Raw genomic sequence first — 18295 nt, 5'->3', positions numbered from 1 at the left:
ATTTTGGAAGATCTTGGTGTAAGATCTCAAGGATTTAGCCATACAAAAAGATAGCAGCAAGGAAGGACCTGAGGTAATTTTTCTATTCATGTCTTTGATGCAATATATATATATGCATGTGAAGAAGTAGATCTAGAAATCTTATGGGATTAAACTAACAATTTGATTGTTGTTCCACTGCATATAATATCTGATTTGATCAATAAAAACCAACATAACAAAGGTTCTCGAACCATGACTTAGCCTCCGGGACATCGAATCCTACTAAATCGGGTAGTAGGAACGATCCCGAGGCCTAAGATTTGAGTTCCCATGATCAAAACACTTATTTGGCCTAAAATACCCTCAAGCGTCGCAGCCCCAATTCCCTGAGCCGCGACCCACCTTCCTCAGTGCCACGACCCCCAGACCTCACAACTCCACCGCCCATCTGCAACTTGCTCGGGCCGCAGCGCCCAAGAACAGGGCACCTGGGAAATTAACCATAACCCCGATTTTCCACTTCTAAATCCTTCCAAAAACCTACTTAAACATCTCCAAATCCAAAAATCAAAGTTCCCAAACATCCCAATGATCCAAAATCATCAAATCCCGAGGCTCAAACAAATCAAAAACTCATCAACACACAAAATCCAAATAAAAACTCTAAAACTCTAAAACTCAAAACTTAAAGCTTAGATACCTTTGATCAAGTTGTTTCTCACTAAATCCTTTAGTTAAGAAGCTTCTAATCTTTCCTAGGATCGCTATGCCTCGATCCTCGCTTGATTCCGACCCCTAAAACCCAAGTTTTCTTCGAAATTGCGACGAACGGTAAAAATGAATAACGGAAGAGAGAGACAAAGTGTTTGAACGTAGTTTTCTTTCTGACAGACTACTTCAAGCTTAAGTAACCTCAAATAAATCCTAATACTTTGGGTCCCAAAAATGCCCCCGGGGACAAAATAGTCAAAACTTCTAGAATTTCCTCCTGATTTCACTAACTCCCAATATATCCTCAAATAATCATTCTCATTATCCAATACCCCAATAATTGACCCCGTTATGACAAAACCGCTAACTTGCAACCTAAGATCGTCTCATGCCGAATAACTCGAATATATCCACATAATAATGGAATCTCATCCATAAATCATAAACATGCAACAAAATACACAAATATGCCCTCAACGGCCAAATTACCAAAATGCCCTTATAATTAAATGTGGACCCACATGCATGAATTTAACATCATATTATAATATAATTCACATAAACATGCATATAATCATTTAATGGCATAATAAAACAATTATGGCCCTCCCGGTCTACTATTCCAACCATTAAACCGCATTAGGGATTTCAGGGCATTACAATAACCGAGCAGGAGGCACTACCTATTGAGTAAGGAGATACATGGATGACCCTTATTATTAACTATCTCAACCAAGGAGTAGTATTATTTTTTAATTATCTATGTAACAACAAGGGATTGATCACATTAGACCTGTCAACCCCATCAAATCATGGTCGATTCTAGACCTTGAGGGACCTATCGACCCATAAGATTCAAACAAGTGATTGATCCGAGGACCTGTCGACAATATGGATCATGTTCGATACTGGTCCTTGAGGGACCTATCGACCCATAAGATCCAAAAAAGAGACTGATCATAGGACCTTGTCACCAAATTATTTGATCATGTTTGATCCTGGTTCTTGAAGAACCTATCGACCCTCACGATCAACAAGAGAGACCGGTCCTGGGACCTTGTTGCTATTACAGATCATGTTCGATCCTGGTCCTTGAGGGACCTATCAATCTATAAGATCAAAATAAGAGATTGGTCTGAGGACCTGTCGCCATTATGGATCATGTTTGATCTTGGTTCTTGAGGAACCTATCGACCCATACGATCCAAAAAAGGGACTGGTCCTAGGACCTTGTCTCCAAATTACGGATCATGTTAAATCTTGGTCCTTGAGGGATCCATCGACCCATAAGATCCAAACAAGAGACTGGTTTGAGGACCTGTCACCATTATGGATCATGTTCGATCCTGGTCCTTGAAGAACCTATCGACCCATAAGATCCAAAAAAGAGACTGGTTTGAGGACCTGTCGCCATTATAGATCATGTTTGATCTTTTTTCTTGAGGAACCTATTGACCCATATGATCCAAAAAGAGATACTGGTCCTAGGACCTTATCGCCAAATTATTTGATCACGTTCGATCCTGGTTCTTAAGGAACCTATCAACCCATATGATCAACAAAGGAGACTAGTTTAAGGACCAGTCGCCACTATTTGATCACGTTCAATCCTGGTTCTTGAAGAACCTATTGACCCATATGATAAAAAAAGAGACTGGTCCGAAGACCAGTCACCATCATCGGATCATAATCGAATCTGGTCCTTGAGGGATCGATTGATAATTTGATCTAAGACTCATTACAGGCTCGATTATCCCATCTAGACCCGGTTGGTCCAACTTAGAAACTTCTGTCAACAATCATTATAACGAGTACACGAGAGATTACGTAGATCGTTATCGACACTTGCTACACAATCTGCATCTGTGTATAGGTATCATTAATACTGAGTATGAAACCATCACCCGACTACCAATGAGGGACAAGCATTTGCTGCTTGCATCATTGGGTGAAAAGGATAGTACTATGTGTCTAAACGCTCGAAGCAATGCATGGTCAAGTAGCAAGTGACCAAGGCTATTAAACCCATGATCACTTGGGGGCATATAATACATACTGATAAGGGTATACACAAGAAATGAGGACGTGACCCTAAGTACTAAGCAAACTCAAGTTTTTCTAGGACATTTATTCAAACATATGTTCCAAAAATGCAAAAAACAAAAACAAAAAAGGCATTGGTAGGGAGATTCCTATCCAAAGCCCTTATAGGGTGGTCAGCCTATCACCCAGGGGTGGTCGACCTGGCCATTTTTGTTCGTGGTACTGATACCCGAACTATTGAGGGTTGTGAGTTGATATACTTAGTAAGCATTGGAAATAAAAAAATTCAATCAATACACTAAGTACTCATAATAAAAAAGCATAAAGGCATAAAATGTCAAATGTAAAAACTGTCAAGTACAAGGTGCTCCACCAATGGCACAAAAGGAAAGACAAGGAATAGAAGACCAAAAGAAGACAAACTAGGGCGAGGAATATCATCTGAAAGAACACCCTGAGCCTCGGCCGCCTCATGAGCCAGACACTTCTTAAGCTCATTCGCTTGCGTCTTCTCTGGGAGGAAATCCAAGTTCAAATTTTTGTTGGACTTCCAAATCAAGTAGAAGCAAGAGAAGACAGTATCTGAATACTCCTCTCGGGCCTTGTCTCAAGAAACCTTGACCTCTTGCTCCTTCTCGACAACAGCATCCTTCTGCAGTTGGTCCATTTCAGCAATCAGTTTCTCTTTCTCAGCTTCTGATTGTTTGAGTTGATCGGCAAGTTTCCCCTCCATCTGGGTTACCCTGAGATTCAACTCGGTCACTTCTTGCTGTTAGAGCTCCACGGTACTGCGGAGAGTGTTGATCTCTTAATCTTTCAAAGCAATGTCCGCTTCCCTACAGCCAAGAACGTGCCTAAGGTCCAGTACCTCCCAAGGGACAGCTTCAAGCTCAGAATGATGGTTGGAAAATGTAGAGGTATACTCCACAGAATTATCACGAACATGGGAGACCAACATCAATGCCGGCAAAAAACATACAAGTGTTAGATAACATTAACACACGAGCTAACCAGATAAAAAGAAAATTTTAGAGGACTTACACTCTTAATTTCAAGGAGTGACTTCGTGAGGATGGTGCTCAAGTACTCATTCTTAATCCCATTAAAGGCCATTGTCGTCCGCTCCAGATGGGATGCTTGGTCCATGAAGGCACCTAAATTCTGTATGGCAGACTGGTGTGGCTCAGATAAGGGAGCAGGCGCAAAAGAGGAGGCACCCGCATTAGTGATACTGGGAAGAACCAGCATGGGCAAGGATGGCTCTACCTCTATGACAGGGCTAGACGCCAGTGGAGCTGAAGGAGGCATCTCTGGAGGAGCCTCTGTAATCGACTTAGGCTCAACCCTGGCCTTCTTGGCCGCTCGGACGAAAGGACTAGTCTCGATTGGAGTCGACCTTTGTTGGGTGTGAACAAAGCCGAACATATCTGAACCTGTAAAGGAAGATCAAATATTAGCAGGATATCAAACACAGATGGAACATAAAGTAAAGATGATAAAAGTGTCGAAACTTCTGAATGAGACTCGGGTTCGAACATGGCTTCATCAAAGTCATCTGAAGCAAGCAGTGAGTGCATGGATGCACCCAACTCATCACCCTCCTATCCAGCTAACACAGGCGAAGAGGGTACCTCCTCGATATGAATAGGCCCCGAGGAGTCTATGGAGTTCACAGGCTCGGTACAATCTTCATTCGGGACATCGGCGATAGTAGAAGGAAACAGCCCGACCTTCCTAAGGTTCTCTAAAGTAATGAGAACCTTGACATTCTTCTCCTCAGGGGTCATGGCATTCAATGACTTAGCCCTAAAAATCATGGCATAGGTCGAGAACGGTCTATAAAAAGGCCTAACGTGCTTAAACTTGGAGTAGTTGGCCTCTGCATCTTTAGAGAAGAAATAGTTGTCGGCGTATCTAAACGCCTTGCTATTTCTAGAGATCTCTTCCAAGAAGGTGTCGGTACCCTCGCTCTTATAATGGTGGAAGTGGAAGTACCCTGAGTTGCTCTAGAAAGGGTTCGTCTTTAGATGTACAACACAGATAACACCAAGATAGTGTTAGGAGCAAACTGAGAGGGACTAATACCAAAATAATCTGCCACGCTCCGAAAATACAGATGAAGAAGAAGTAGGGCGCCAAACTTAATGACAGAGCGTGTCCAAGCGCACATACCCAAATGAAATCCTCGGCCCTGTCGTCTGGACCAGGGATAGTGATGGAAACGCCAGAAAGGTCAAAGGCCTTCCTTAAGTTCTTTACCTTCTCTTCAGTCATGTCAGAGATAGCCCCTTTGAACCAAACCACCTCGTAATCAGCAAGGTGAGGCTTCTCAAATCTGATGAATGGAACTCTTTTTGTCGTCTCTTCTTCTGCTCCGTAGCTGGTGAGACTATCTTGATCTTGGGAGAAGGGCGAGCAACCTTAGGACAGAACTTATGAATAAAACGCTCATGAGGGTGAGTATCCTAGCGATAAGAGCCCTCGGTATGCTCTCCCTAAGAAGAAGAGTGATGGGGAACCCAACCGGTATCCTGGTGAGAAAGGCATTGCGAGAAGTCTCGCTGAGCAGACAGACTCCGTTGAGAGGAATGACCTCGATGAGATATGCCCTGAGAGCCACAGGGAGTACTATACTGAGAAGAGATCTGAGAAGTGCTAGGCAAAGAGCCCTGAGTGATGTGCCTGACAATGTGAGGATCATCTTTGGAAGGTTGTCGAGTTGTCTATTTTACTCTCACCATTGGGCTATACCTTCTCAAGAAATCTTCCTCACTGAATAAATATAGAGCAGAATGAGGGAGAGTCCTTTTCATCCTTCCAATAACTCTTGGGGAGTATGCTCGCTCAAAGACATGTCAGGTGAAGAGGAGCTGGACATTTGCAATAAAGAAAGGACAAAAAGTAAAGTTAGTATATCGACACAATGAAGCTACCTACCATGAACCATATAGGCCAGTAGATGGGGGCATGTTCATTGCTAAGGAGCAAAAGTGAAGAAATTAAAGGAAAAAAAAAATTAGGGGCCCGGGTAGTCGGCCTATGATTGGGTTGACCACCCTAGATCTTGGATCCCTAGAAATCATCCAAGGAGTATGGTGGTCAGCCTATGCTAAGGTTTGGGCCGACCACCTAGGCCTAGGAACCCTGGCAATCGCCCAGGACATGGGAAATGCAGTCTAGACTTGGATTTGTAACCTTGAGAATCGCCTATGCCTGGATCTGAAACCCTAAAGGTGGTCGGCCTATGATGGAAATTTTAGCCTAGAAATTGCACAGGCTAGGGAAACCCTAGAGGTGTTCATCCTATGATGGGAATTGTAGGCCTGGAAATCGCACAAGGCAAGGGAAACCCCAGGGGTGGTCGGCCTGGAAATTGCCTAAACCATGGAAACCTATAGGTGGTCGGCCTATGAGGGATTTGTAACCCTGGAAATTGCTTAGGCTAAGGAAAATCTATGGGTGGTTGGCCTACATACCTCTAAACCCTAAAGTATCACACAAAAGGAAACAAGGATCAAGCCAATCTTTGATTAAAAAACAAGTTTCTTTGATTGAAACAAGTCAGTTGTTTTAAATCAAAATAGAGCAAAGCAAGAAAATTTAGACATATTCATCAAAGACATAAAGATTGGGAAAGGATACTTACTCAAGAGAAGAAACAAAGAGTTGATGAAGACTTGGAGAATTCCACAGCTCATAATTTTCTGAAGTAGGCGCATGGGTCTGGGATGTGATGAGTGAGTCCCTATTTATAGCCTCTCAGGCTAACCATATTTTTAGGAATTCAAATTCCTTGAAAAATATCTGGTATTGTTAGAAATTCAAATTCCTTGAAAAATATCTTATATTTTTAGGAATTCACATGTCTTGAAAAATATTTTGTATTTTTAGGAATTAATATCCTTGAAAAATGTATTATATTTTTAGGCCTTCAAAATTCCTTGAAAAATATATTATATTTTTAGGACTTCAAAATTCCTTGAAAAATATACTAGATTTTTAGAATATTAACTTTTCCTTGGAAAATATAATTATTTTTAGGAATTACAATTATCCTTGAAAAATACGTACTGAGCAAATTATAGATAGTTGATAAAAGTACTGCGTAATGTCCCGAGGGACTTTGCTGTTAGAGTACTGCTACGATATATTTCTCGGGCAAGATCAAGTTTACTATAATGTTGAACATAGTACGATAAACTGCGAGGCAAATGTTATCCCTCAAAATTCAAGAGAATACGTGGTGAATGAGAAAGCGGTATGTGGCATCACAAGTCATGGAAAAACGATAAAGTATTGAAAAAGACCGATGAAAAAATGGATAGGTCCAGGACCTATAGGGAAGTCGACCAGGCCTAAACCCCCTAGGGGTGGTCGGCCTGACCCCAACCCCTAGGGATGGTCGACCTAGCATGCTCAAGAACTGTATGGGGTGGTCGGCCCACCCTATTCTTCATAGGGTGGTTAGCCTGAACTCCCAAATACACTTTGCTGGATAAAATTCACGCTCATTCAAGCTAAAATCAACAGGGCTAGCACCCAGAAGGTCATCAGACCTAGCACCCAGAAGATCAATAGGCCTAGCACCCAGAGGGTCATCAAGCCTAGCACCCAAGCTCTAAAGGATCATCGAGCCTACCACCTAAGTCTCATAGGCCAACCAAGACTTAGCATTTTCCCGAATGTTTCTATCGTGCATCGTCAACCACAATCCAGAGAAAAAACGAGAAGACCCATGATCTCATAATCATGGGAAGGTGCACACATATCTCCATTCCCAGTAATCATGTACCAAACCACAATCCCCAGTCTTGCTGATCATGTAACCACCCCTGGGTACTATAAGTAAAGGACCCAGGGCTTCATTTAAGGGGGATGGATTTTTTGGAGGACGGATCTTTTTGGAGAGACTTGGAGATCGATCATTTGATTAACTTCTGGGAAAATTTGTTATGGGTGAACTCTTCCGTTCATCCTTGTAATTGTCAATCAAGTGATTCAATACTAATGACTAAGTGGATTAGGTTATTACTTTTCAACAGAACAGGGCTGAACCATTATAAATTCATGTGTGTTTTATTTAGATATTTGTACTTTGTCGTATATTTACATTTATCATTCAAAAGGTGTCTTATATCGTATACGACTGTGTGCCAATATCACAGGTCAACAATTTTTTTTTAAATGAAAGAAATTAGGAAAATTTATGAGTTGTATCTGTTGTGGATTTCAGGTGGAAAGAATAAAAATAGTTGTAACCAAATATTTTGTTTACATTAAATTTTGTTGTGTAGTGTATTAAGAAGGCAAGTGCAACGCCTTGGTTAGCCAAGAACGTTACCTTGTGTATTTTAAATAGTGCTAGGCTTGCTAATCGAGTCGTTTGGACATAAATGTGCAACTAAACGTGATTAATGACTTAGGGTTAGAAATTTTGAATGAAAGGAAGTCATTTATTAAAACGTTAAGTTCGTACATAGGATACCAAAATAAACACTTACAAAGTCGTTTACAGTTTTAAAAGGGGTAATTACAACTTAAAAGTTACAACCAGCCGACCTAAGCGGCAAAATAGGGTTTGACCCTAGGTCCTCTGAGAAACCCCGACTGTGGTAGTCGAGCAGCCGCATATATACACGTCGCAACAGAAGCTCTCCAACTCATGGCTGGTCTAGCTTCCCTTTCCCCTTACTTGCACCACATAGCACCCCTGAGCCAAAGCTCTGCAAGAAAACTTAAATATGCTCATAAGCAGTTAATAACATATTACAGAATCATAATAAACATGCCTAACACTAATAACCCTACTCATGCATGCATTTTATTCAGATAAGTGACTACAGCGTCACACTAGGGCCCGTTGCCCTAAATACTGATTAATGAATCATGTTGGGCCCAGCCTTAGGAAATGGGACTAATAAGTCACCTTGGGGCCCATTGCCTTATCCTCTGTATAACCAACCTTGGAGCTAGCCCAGCGTACCTGGCGCTTAATTTTCTACGACCATCGGGTCGGACAAGCGTATGATGCGCTCTTGATTAGGCCTAACCACAATGACCAGCGCTCAGCATGCTATTGCCACCCTTGACTTATAAGTCAATGCTTTTGACCAGCGCTTAGCGCTATTGTCGTCCTTGACTCACACGTCAAGCCTTTCTCAATCATATAATTCAAACAAGCATGCATTATATAGCAAATATCCAGATACAGAGCATTCAACGTGCTTAATCAAACAATCGTAGGCATAATCATAATCATGCACATTTACAGAGGCCCGAACCCGAGCCCTAACCATAACTATATTTCTCAATCAGGCCCAATCCTAATCATGTACATCACATATTGGGTGCAGTTTTCTTACCTTTGGTCAAAGCGCAAGCAAATAAGCAAGAAATCACGACCCTCGAGAACGATCCTCTCCCAAGCCCTAGCGGTAACCTAGTCACAACCCACAAATAATGTTCCCATTACCATTCGATTCCATAATTGAACCCTATGACCAATCCTGTGCTCGCGGGACCTTCAATTCCCCCACACGGGGTGGTGAATTCGTCCCCCGAGCCCCTGGGCCTATGCCCTAAAATAAACAAAATCAAGGCCCCTGAAAATGGCCTAGCGCCGTAGCACAGCCTAACAGGCACCGTGGCACCTAGCCAGGCCCCCCTGCCCTGGAACATCCCAGCGCTGCAGCTTGAAAGAACAGTGCCGCGACACCCTTACGCGAACCCAAAAAAACTAGGTTTTTCCACCATTTTCCCTAAGCCAAAACTCTCAAAATCTCACCCTAAACTTGCACCAAGGTCCCAAATGAGTCTAAAACTCTAAACAACACCTTATAACCAGTACAAACATCTCAAAAACCAAACCAAAAATCAAAACCCAACCATACCTTAAACCTTTGGTAAAACTTAAACCACGTGAAAATAGAGCATAACCTTACCTCAATGATGAATCATGCCCCTGTGCTGCTATTCATCACTTCCTAGCTTCAATCCTCCATGTTTTGAGCCTTTCTTCCTCAAAATTTAACAAAAACCCCCCAAGTGCTATGTGAGGGAGTGAGTGTAATGAGAGAGAGAGAGAGAGAGAGAGAGAGAGAGAATGAGCTGAGAGTGTTTTGAATATTCCTTGGTTTCACTAGCTTCTTGGGTTAACTGAGTATATCCCTTCCTTAGGCTAGAAATGACTAAAATACCCCTTAGTCAAGCTTAGGTTCTTTAGTGCCCCCAAGGGCAAAGTGGTCCTCAACCACCACTTCTCACTAATCTCCAAATTATCTCATAATTTCCCAATTGATTCCAATATCCTCAAATACTCATCAAATAATTTTCCCATTACCTGATATTCCCCGGTAATGCACTAAATTACCAAAAAACCCCTAGGCTTGGCCCGAGCTGGGTATTTGACCCCGTTATGAGTAAACTGCAAACTTGCTCCCTAGGATCATCTCGTGCCGAATAACCCAATTATATCCACATAATAATGTGGTCTCAACATATAACACATATATATTCAAATATGCCATCAACGGGCCAAAATTACAAAAACGTCTTTCTACTAGGAAACGAGCCTACAAGGATGCTTAATACACCTAATCATGCAAATACAATCATATTATAATATAACTCACATAATTCACTTATTCATGCATCAAAACACATAATAATGTAATTAATTAGTTATTGTCCTCCTGACCCCTAATCAAGACACTAAGCTTTATTAGGGAAATTGAGACGTTACAGCAAGTGATATCGAAGTGGAAGTTTGGATGTTTGTGTACATTTCATTCTATAATTTTTATTTACAATATGGATTCTTATTTACTAAAGTCCATGGTTGAATCTATAATAAAACTCGAACATATTTACGGTGATTTGAAGAGTGACATGCGTGTATTATTAGAGGGTTTGAAGCTCCGATCTTTGGATTGCCCTGAGTAGGACTGGAAGTTCTTGGAGATGGTAATGGAGAAGTACGATGGTAAGAAGGCGAGACATGTGTTAAATTTGGGTAAGGAGGCAACAAATGACTTGAATGGTGGGTTAATGAATAGATCCATTAGTTTAGGAGCAGTTGAAAAGAAATAAAACAAGGTTGTTAAAGGATAGTTGAAACAGGCACAATTAGTTTGGAGTTGTTGAGATATGATTTTAAGAAGTCAACATCCATAAATTTAAAAGAGGACATACTGGAAGATACAGAATGATGTGGTTCAATAACAACGTTAGTGTGTTTAAAAGTTTTGAGACGAAAAATATCGTCATGTCGAAATCTGGTATTGTCAATCCATGGTATAGCAGTACTTCTGAGTTAGGGGACACTTTGAAGGATCGTGACATTACAACTAAGGTATATTTGTGGTTTTTGTTGATATTTACATTCAATGGAATAGTTGGCAACAGAGTTTTATAATTATGTCTTTACATGTCCAATTAACTAAAGAAACTTACATGTGTTGTTTCTTTTAGCAAGTTTTTATTTTCTTGTGTAGTTCATTAACAATTATTAATGTAACTATATATATATATATATATATATGTTAGCGTGTGGGAGAAACCATTACATAGCCTATTAAGTGTTTGTCATCTGGTTCCTCCATGACGGGGCATAGATTGACCTGTAAAATGGGTGATGGAGGCAAAGGTGTATGCCTTGAAAGGGGGAAAGTAATATGTTTTACTTATTTATTAAACTGTCATACATTGAGCTTAATAATTTTCTTTGTTATAATTTAATGTACATTATGTCAATGGATTAGGGTAAAAGTCACTGTAGAAGACAAGGTGAGCATATAGATGGATTAGCGAGAACTGTTAGCCTTGGAAGATATAGTGTTGGGCCATTTATTTTGACAAAAGCATTGCTGAATGCTGAGCACGAACAATTGGTGGAGTATATGTTTGTATCAGAGAAAAAGTTGGCAGAGTAAGTAGTTAATTCAATGGATTTTTCAGTGTCATAATTGGGCATGGGTTGAATTTTATTCAATGGTTTTATATAGTTAATTTATGTGTGCAGTCAAACGATGGTGGGTATTGAATTCAACTGTGTTAAGCATCATATCCTTTTTTCCATTGTTGCCAGAGAATTTTTTGAATGGAGATGTGACTATTAGTTTTACTATTAATATGTGATACTTGTCCTTGTATCTAATTAGTGTGTTTGAAGAGTTGTTTAATAGGGGAATAAGTTTAAATGTTATTTTATACATTGTTTGTGAATTCTATCTGTATGATGCATTTGACAAGTTATGAAACATTTTTAAATAACAAATGTCATGTCGGAGGTGTTGACGAATGTGGAGATATCGGCCTTGTTCAGAGAACAGTTGCAGTGGTACCTGACAACAAGATTTGTTATGAGTTATTAGCAATACATGATAATTTTTATATAAATCTGAAGTGATAAAAGTTAAATTTTCGCTTCAATTGTTTATTTAATTTATTTCAGGATGAGTAAACAAATGTTAAATCATTGTTCTTTGATCGGGATTGAGGTCATGAAATTTTTGTCCGTAATTTTTATTTTGGTGATATCAAACATGTGAAGCTGGTATTCATTCTTACTTTGTATTTTTTACAATTAGTTTTGAACTGAATTATAATTTTACAGTGACATATTTATGAGGTATTTTGTAGATTTCCATTCCACTCTGTGTGGAAGATATTAAACACTGGGTTTTGTTACTTCTACATGTTAGTGAAAGTAGTATTGTCATTCTTAATTCCATGCTTGACTCTGGAAATTCGAAAGTCCTTGACTATGTTCGCCATGTGGTAAGTGTGGATATGAAATGGTGAATTAACCTGCCTATTTGTTTCCCAATTACTTGTAAGTATTTTGTGCCCAACTTTTACACCTTTTTTTATATGATCAACTGCTAGATTAGAGTACTTGCTTAAAAGTGAGATGGAGGAGTATATGCCTCCTGGATTTGCATTCGGCAATTTAAAACCATGTATCCCTCATACAACTCCTCTGCATCGTAATGGTTTCGATTGCGGGATTTATGTCATCAATTTTATGGAGAGGCATACAAATTTGGATGATGTATGTTACTTTAGTGTTTTCTTGAATTTTGTTAAATATAGATTAAATTTTGTACCAATTAAATTTATGGTTTTTTTTTGACAAAAAATCTTTAAGTTCAATTCAGATGACGAAAGAGTAAGAATTGCTTTGCATATTTTCATGGCGGACAACAACACAACTAGGGAGAGGATGCGATTGGCTTCTCGATGTTATCATTGGAATAAATCTAAATTTCAGTCATCCAAGAAATGATGAAGACAAGTAATTCACGTTTGTGCAATTATAGTTCTATAGTTGTTATATTACGTAGATACTTTCATTCCAACTTAAATAATTAGTGTGTTTATGCGATTCTTGATATAATACCTTATTACCACTAGTTGTATTTTGAGTTATATGTCTTGGTAACAAAGAATTGCCTTTTCTATTTTAATTTATGTACTGTAATTTGGGTGTTCTTCCTTAAAGACCTAATTTAAATTAAAACTGTAATAGTTTTGAAATATTCCATATTTTTAAAATAAACAACCTTATGAGAACAACATTATGGAACATTGAAAATTAAATAAATTCGAAATGTACTCATAAAACAGAAAATACTAAAGTCGAACCGGACTATATTAAGGCGCTAACTAAAAGTCTCCCACCATTGGTCTTCTGTTTGATGATGAGATGAGGACTTGTTCACTTGGTATTGCATCAAAAGTAGGAAACATTAATCCCATCATATCAATTATGCTGGTTAGTCGTATTGGTGGGATTTCATTGCCCATAATATTTTTTGGATTTCTATTGGAGACATGATTAAAAGCAAATAGTCCTTGCCAAGTGAGTGCTACCGGTTATCCCCGTTTCCTGCTGTGGGCCTGGGACTGCGTTCCAGGCCCACTAACTGCCCAATTGAGGTTGGGCCCATTCCAGGCCCGTTTTGCAAGGAGCAGGATGGATATCGACAGCCCAATTCTGGGCGAGGCCTGGAAGGCATCCAGGAAGTATTATCCGGGACGGTCATCCGGGAGACGGTTCCACTGGCTGGGGATAACAGTCGGGATCGGTATGAACAGTCCCGAAGCCTGATAAATGATCCGGGCTCCTAGTGGATGATCCGGGCTTATGGTAAACAGAGAGGGACAGAGGTAAACGGACCCGGGTCGAGTCCCCAAGGTTGTCAGGATAAAGCATCCATGACCCTGACTCCGCCCTTTGAAGCGTGGGAGTTGTCCCCACGTTTCGTCTGTGGAAAAGGCCACCTCGGGATTGTACGCCACTGGTTCAGATCTGTGCCGCCACTGCTCTGACCGATCTTGACCCCTGAATCTGTCTCGTAATTCGAGATGCCCAGACCAAAAGCTCCAATTTGTCGGATGATAGTTACGGTTTGGGTTGGCCCAATGGGCTCAAGTTAGCATTTTTCTTTGATGTTTTATTTCTTCTGTATTGGGCTTCCGATAGAGAGGCCAGCAATATTTATACCTTTATTGGGCCCGGGTCAGCCCGGCCCACGCCCAGTGCTCCTGTGAAACTATAAATACATGTAACAGAGCACTGGAGAAGGGACTTTTCGCATGGATACTGTTACTCTGCAAAAACTAAGAAAAAAAACTCCATTGTTGTAGACTCTCTAAGTTCTAATACAACTGTCTCGTGGACTAAGGCTCGTTAACGCCCCAACCACGTAAAAATCTTGCTTATAACCTCTAAACCCTTTTCTCTTAATCTCTCTTATCTTTTATTATTATAGTTTCCGAAAATCTCGGTAAACATTTTGGTGCTTTCATTGAGAGCCTGAGAAAGCTAGTGCTGACATCAAACCTCTACAACAATGGTGAATACAAGACACACCACTTTCGACCCTACTAACCCAGAACAGGGCAATGGAGAGCCACTGCCCACCCAACCTCTTCCTCAAAATCCACCCGAGGACACTTGTAATGTCCCGAATTTCCTAATAAGGTTTAGGACCTTGATTAGGAGGCCGGGAGGGCCATAATTGCTTTATTGTATTATTTAATGATAATATGCTTATTTAGGTGTATTAAATATGCATGTGAACCCATTTGTGATGAATTGGGTGATTTTCATATTTTGGCCATTTCAGGCATTTTTGGCATATATGTGAAATGGGCGTGGTGCTTTGTTATTATTTGGTTATGCCAGGGTTACCCAGCACAAGACGATCCTAGGAGGTAAGCTAGTGGGAAAGTCACAACGGGATTTAAGTTTGACTTAGAGTAATTCAAGGGGTATTTAGAGCATTACTGGGTTATTGAGTAATGGGAATTACTATTTGGTGATAAATTGGGAGTTAGTAAGATTAGGGGGAAATTCGGGGGGTTTTGACTATTTTTTCCCCGGGGGTGTTTTCGGGACCCCGAGCATTAGGATTTGGTTGAGGCTACTTAACCTTGAAGTAGCCTTTTAAAAGAATAAAAAGAACGCTCTGTACGTTCTCTCTCCCTCTAAGTTCCACTTTCGTCTCCCGATCGCATTTTCGAAGGAAACTTGAGTTCTAGGACTCGGATTCAAGTGAGGATCGAGGCATAGCGATCCTAGGAAAGATTAGAAGCTTATTAGCCGGAGGATTTAGTTGGAAACAACTCAATTGGAGGTAATTCAAGTTTTAAGCTCTAAGTTTTTAAGCTTGAATTGGATTTTGTGTTTTGATGTGTTTTTGGGTGATTTGAGACTTGGGTTTTGGATCATGGGGATGTTTGGGAACTTTGATTTTTGAGTTTGGAGATGTTTGGATATGTTTATGAAAGGATTTTAGATGAAGAAATGGAGGATTTTTGGCTGGGTTCGAGGTTGAGCCGCGGCTCTGTTCTTGGGCGCTGCGGCTCAAGCTTGAAGAAGCTGCTGGTTTGGTGTTGATGGGCTATTTGAGTTGCGGCTCTATGGGGTAGAGTTGAGGCTCTAATTGCTGTCAGAGAGGATTTTTGGGCCTGACTTGAGTGGGGCTGCGGCTCTAATGGTTGGGGCCGTGGCTCAAAAGAGGAAAAATGACCAAAATGGGTTTTTAGTCATGGGAACTCAAACCTTAGGCCTCGGGATCATTCCTACTACCCGGATTGGTAGAGTTTGATGTCTCGGAGGCTAGGTCTTAATTCCGGGATTGGTTTTAGAACTTGAACTCATTGGATCACCATTTGTGGTTGTGACTAGGTTATCACTAGAGGCTTGGAATCAGGATCGCGCTTGTGGCTCGTTTACTGGTAACTTGTGCTTGGACTAAAGGTAAGAAAACGGCACCCTGTGTATGTGTCATGCATGGCTATTCTTGATGCATGTTGGTTGATTATTAAACATGACATGCATGGCTTTATTGGTGCATGTTGGACTGTGAAGTGTTATGCATATGATGCATGAGAAACATGTGATTAGGACATGCTTTGTTTACTGGGTATGATATCGTTCAGAGCTTGAATCTCTGTGTTTATGCATGATCCTAATTGTACTAGTACTTGTTTAGTGAGCATGCTGAATACCTTGTTTATGGATATTGAACATGTGATATATGTTTGGTGGCATGGCTTACTTGTGTATGGCACTGACTAGTCAGGGACACTGACCTAAAGGTCAGAAATGGCAGCGCGTTATGAACGCTGGGCCAAATGAAGATTAGATCTAATCGATATCAGCATTGAATAGCTCTATGGCATTAATGCTGGACCGACCCTAAAGTCGATGAACATGCATTGAATGGCTCTGTGGCATTAATGCTGGACCGACCCTAAAGTCGATGAACATGCATTGAATGGCTCTATGGCATTAATGCTGGACCGACCCTAAAGTCGATGAACTTGCATTGAATGGCTCTATGACATTAATGTTGTACCGACCCTAAAGTAGATGAACATGCATTGAATGGCTCTATGGCATTAATGCTGGACCGACCCTAAAGTCGATGAACTTGCATTGAATGGTTCTATGGCATTAATGCTGGACCGACCCTAAAGTCGATGAACTTATAAGCGCTTGCCTGGTCTAAGACCAGATGTTCAGAGCCAGGGCGTATGGCCCCGGTGATTGTTTGTCACATGGCTAGGGAACGCTGTTCCATAGTTACGACTCTAGAGTCGAGAGGAAGGTTATGTTGGTGACCAATCACCATGCACCTATCCTGTTTAAGCTAGTGAGATGCTCACTCATTTGTTAAGCCCTGGTGACCCTACCGTCACATGGCTAAAGGGTGTTGTTCCCAGGTTATGACTCTATGGTCATGAGGAAGGTTATGTTGGTGACCATTCACCATACACCTATCCTGATCGAACTTATGAAAGGACAACCTATTAGTTAAGCCATGGTGATCCTATCATCACATGGCTAAAGGGTGCTGTCCCCACGTTTGTGACTTTTGTGATAGTCACCTATTTGCTTGGGCAGTTAGTCCTGAACAATTAATACAATTACTGTTGATATTATATCATGTTATATTATGTTTTCTTGCTGGGCTTCGGCTCACGGGTGCTATGTGGTGCAGGTAAAGGCAAAAGGAAGCTGGACCATCCTTGAGTTGGAAAGCTTAGGTGATGACGTGTACATATGCAGCTGCTCGTCCGCCACGGCCGAGGTTTAAAGTGGAACTAGGGTTAAACCCTGTTTTGCCGCATAGAACGGCCTGTTGTAAATATTTTCTTGTAGTGGACTCTGAAATTATACTTTTGGGATCCCAGTATATATGTTAAACGTTCTAATGAAACGTTACATCTTATCCAAAAAAATTTAATCCTGATTAGCGAGTTTTAGACTTGTTTTAGTGTGTCTACTTAGGAAGTATTTTAGAGGTTTACGGTTGTTTTGTTCTATTTTCCGCTTGTTTTGTGTTGTTTTTGTTTATTTTCAGGTTTTGAAGGATTGGGATGATTTAGAATGAAAAAGATGCCAAAAAAGCACAAAAATTCGTAAAGCTGTCAAAAATGCCTTTTCTGAGAGAGTAGAGTGACCTCGCTATTGTAGAGCGCGACCGCGCTATGTTGCTGGAAATTGAAATTCGGCAGATTTTTAAATGAAGGGCATTTTGGTCCATTCACAGGGGATAATTTAGGGTAACGAGTTCTGATGCGATATTAAGAGAGAAAAACGTGAATTAGAGGCTAGAGACAAAAAAAAGAAGTGTAGAAAAGAAGAAGAAGAAGCTTGGAGCAAGCGTGGGCGATCTGTAACAATTCCCAATCTAGTTTCATTCTCTTTTTCTTTAATTTTCTATGTTATTGTTTATGTTTAATTTGATTATGGATATGAATACTGAGATTATGAGCTAAACTCTTATTTAGGGATTTGATGGATGTTGACTGAGATTATTCCATGGATTAATGCTATTTGATTATTCCTTCTTCCTTGTTTATGTGATTTGTTCATTTTTGTGCTTAATACATGTTTGAGATTGATCACCTTAAGCATGATTCATGATCCTAATATGAAATCTGAAAAGTGAATATTAGGAATGCTCTAAATGAATAAACATAGGTTTTGATGTGAAACGAAAGTATTCGCATAGCTTATGTGACTTTTAGATTATTGCTTAAT

This window comes from Humulus lupulus, chromosome 9 (assembly GCF_963169125.1).
Source record: "Humulus lupulus chromosome 9, drHumLupu1.1, whole genome shotgun sequence".
NCBI classification, from domain to species: Eukaryota; Viridiplantae; Streptophyta; class Magnoliopsida; order Rosales; family Cannabaceae; genus Humulus; species Humulus lupulus.
The sequence above is the reverse complement of the archived record's forward strand: the minus strand, read 5'-3'. Positions refer to the sequence as shown.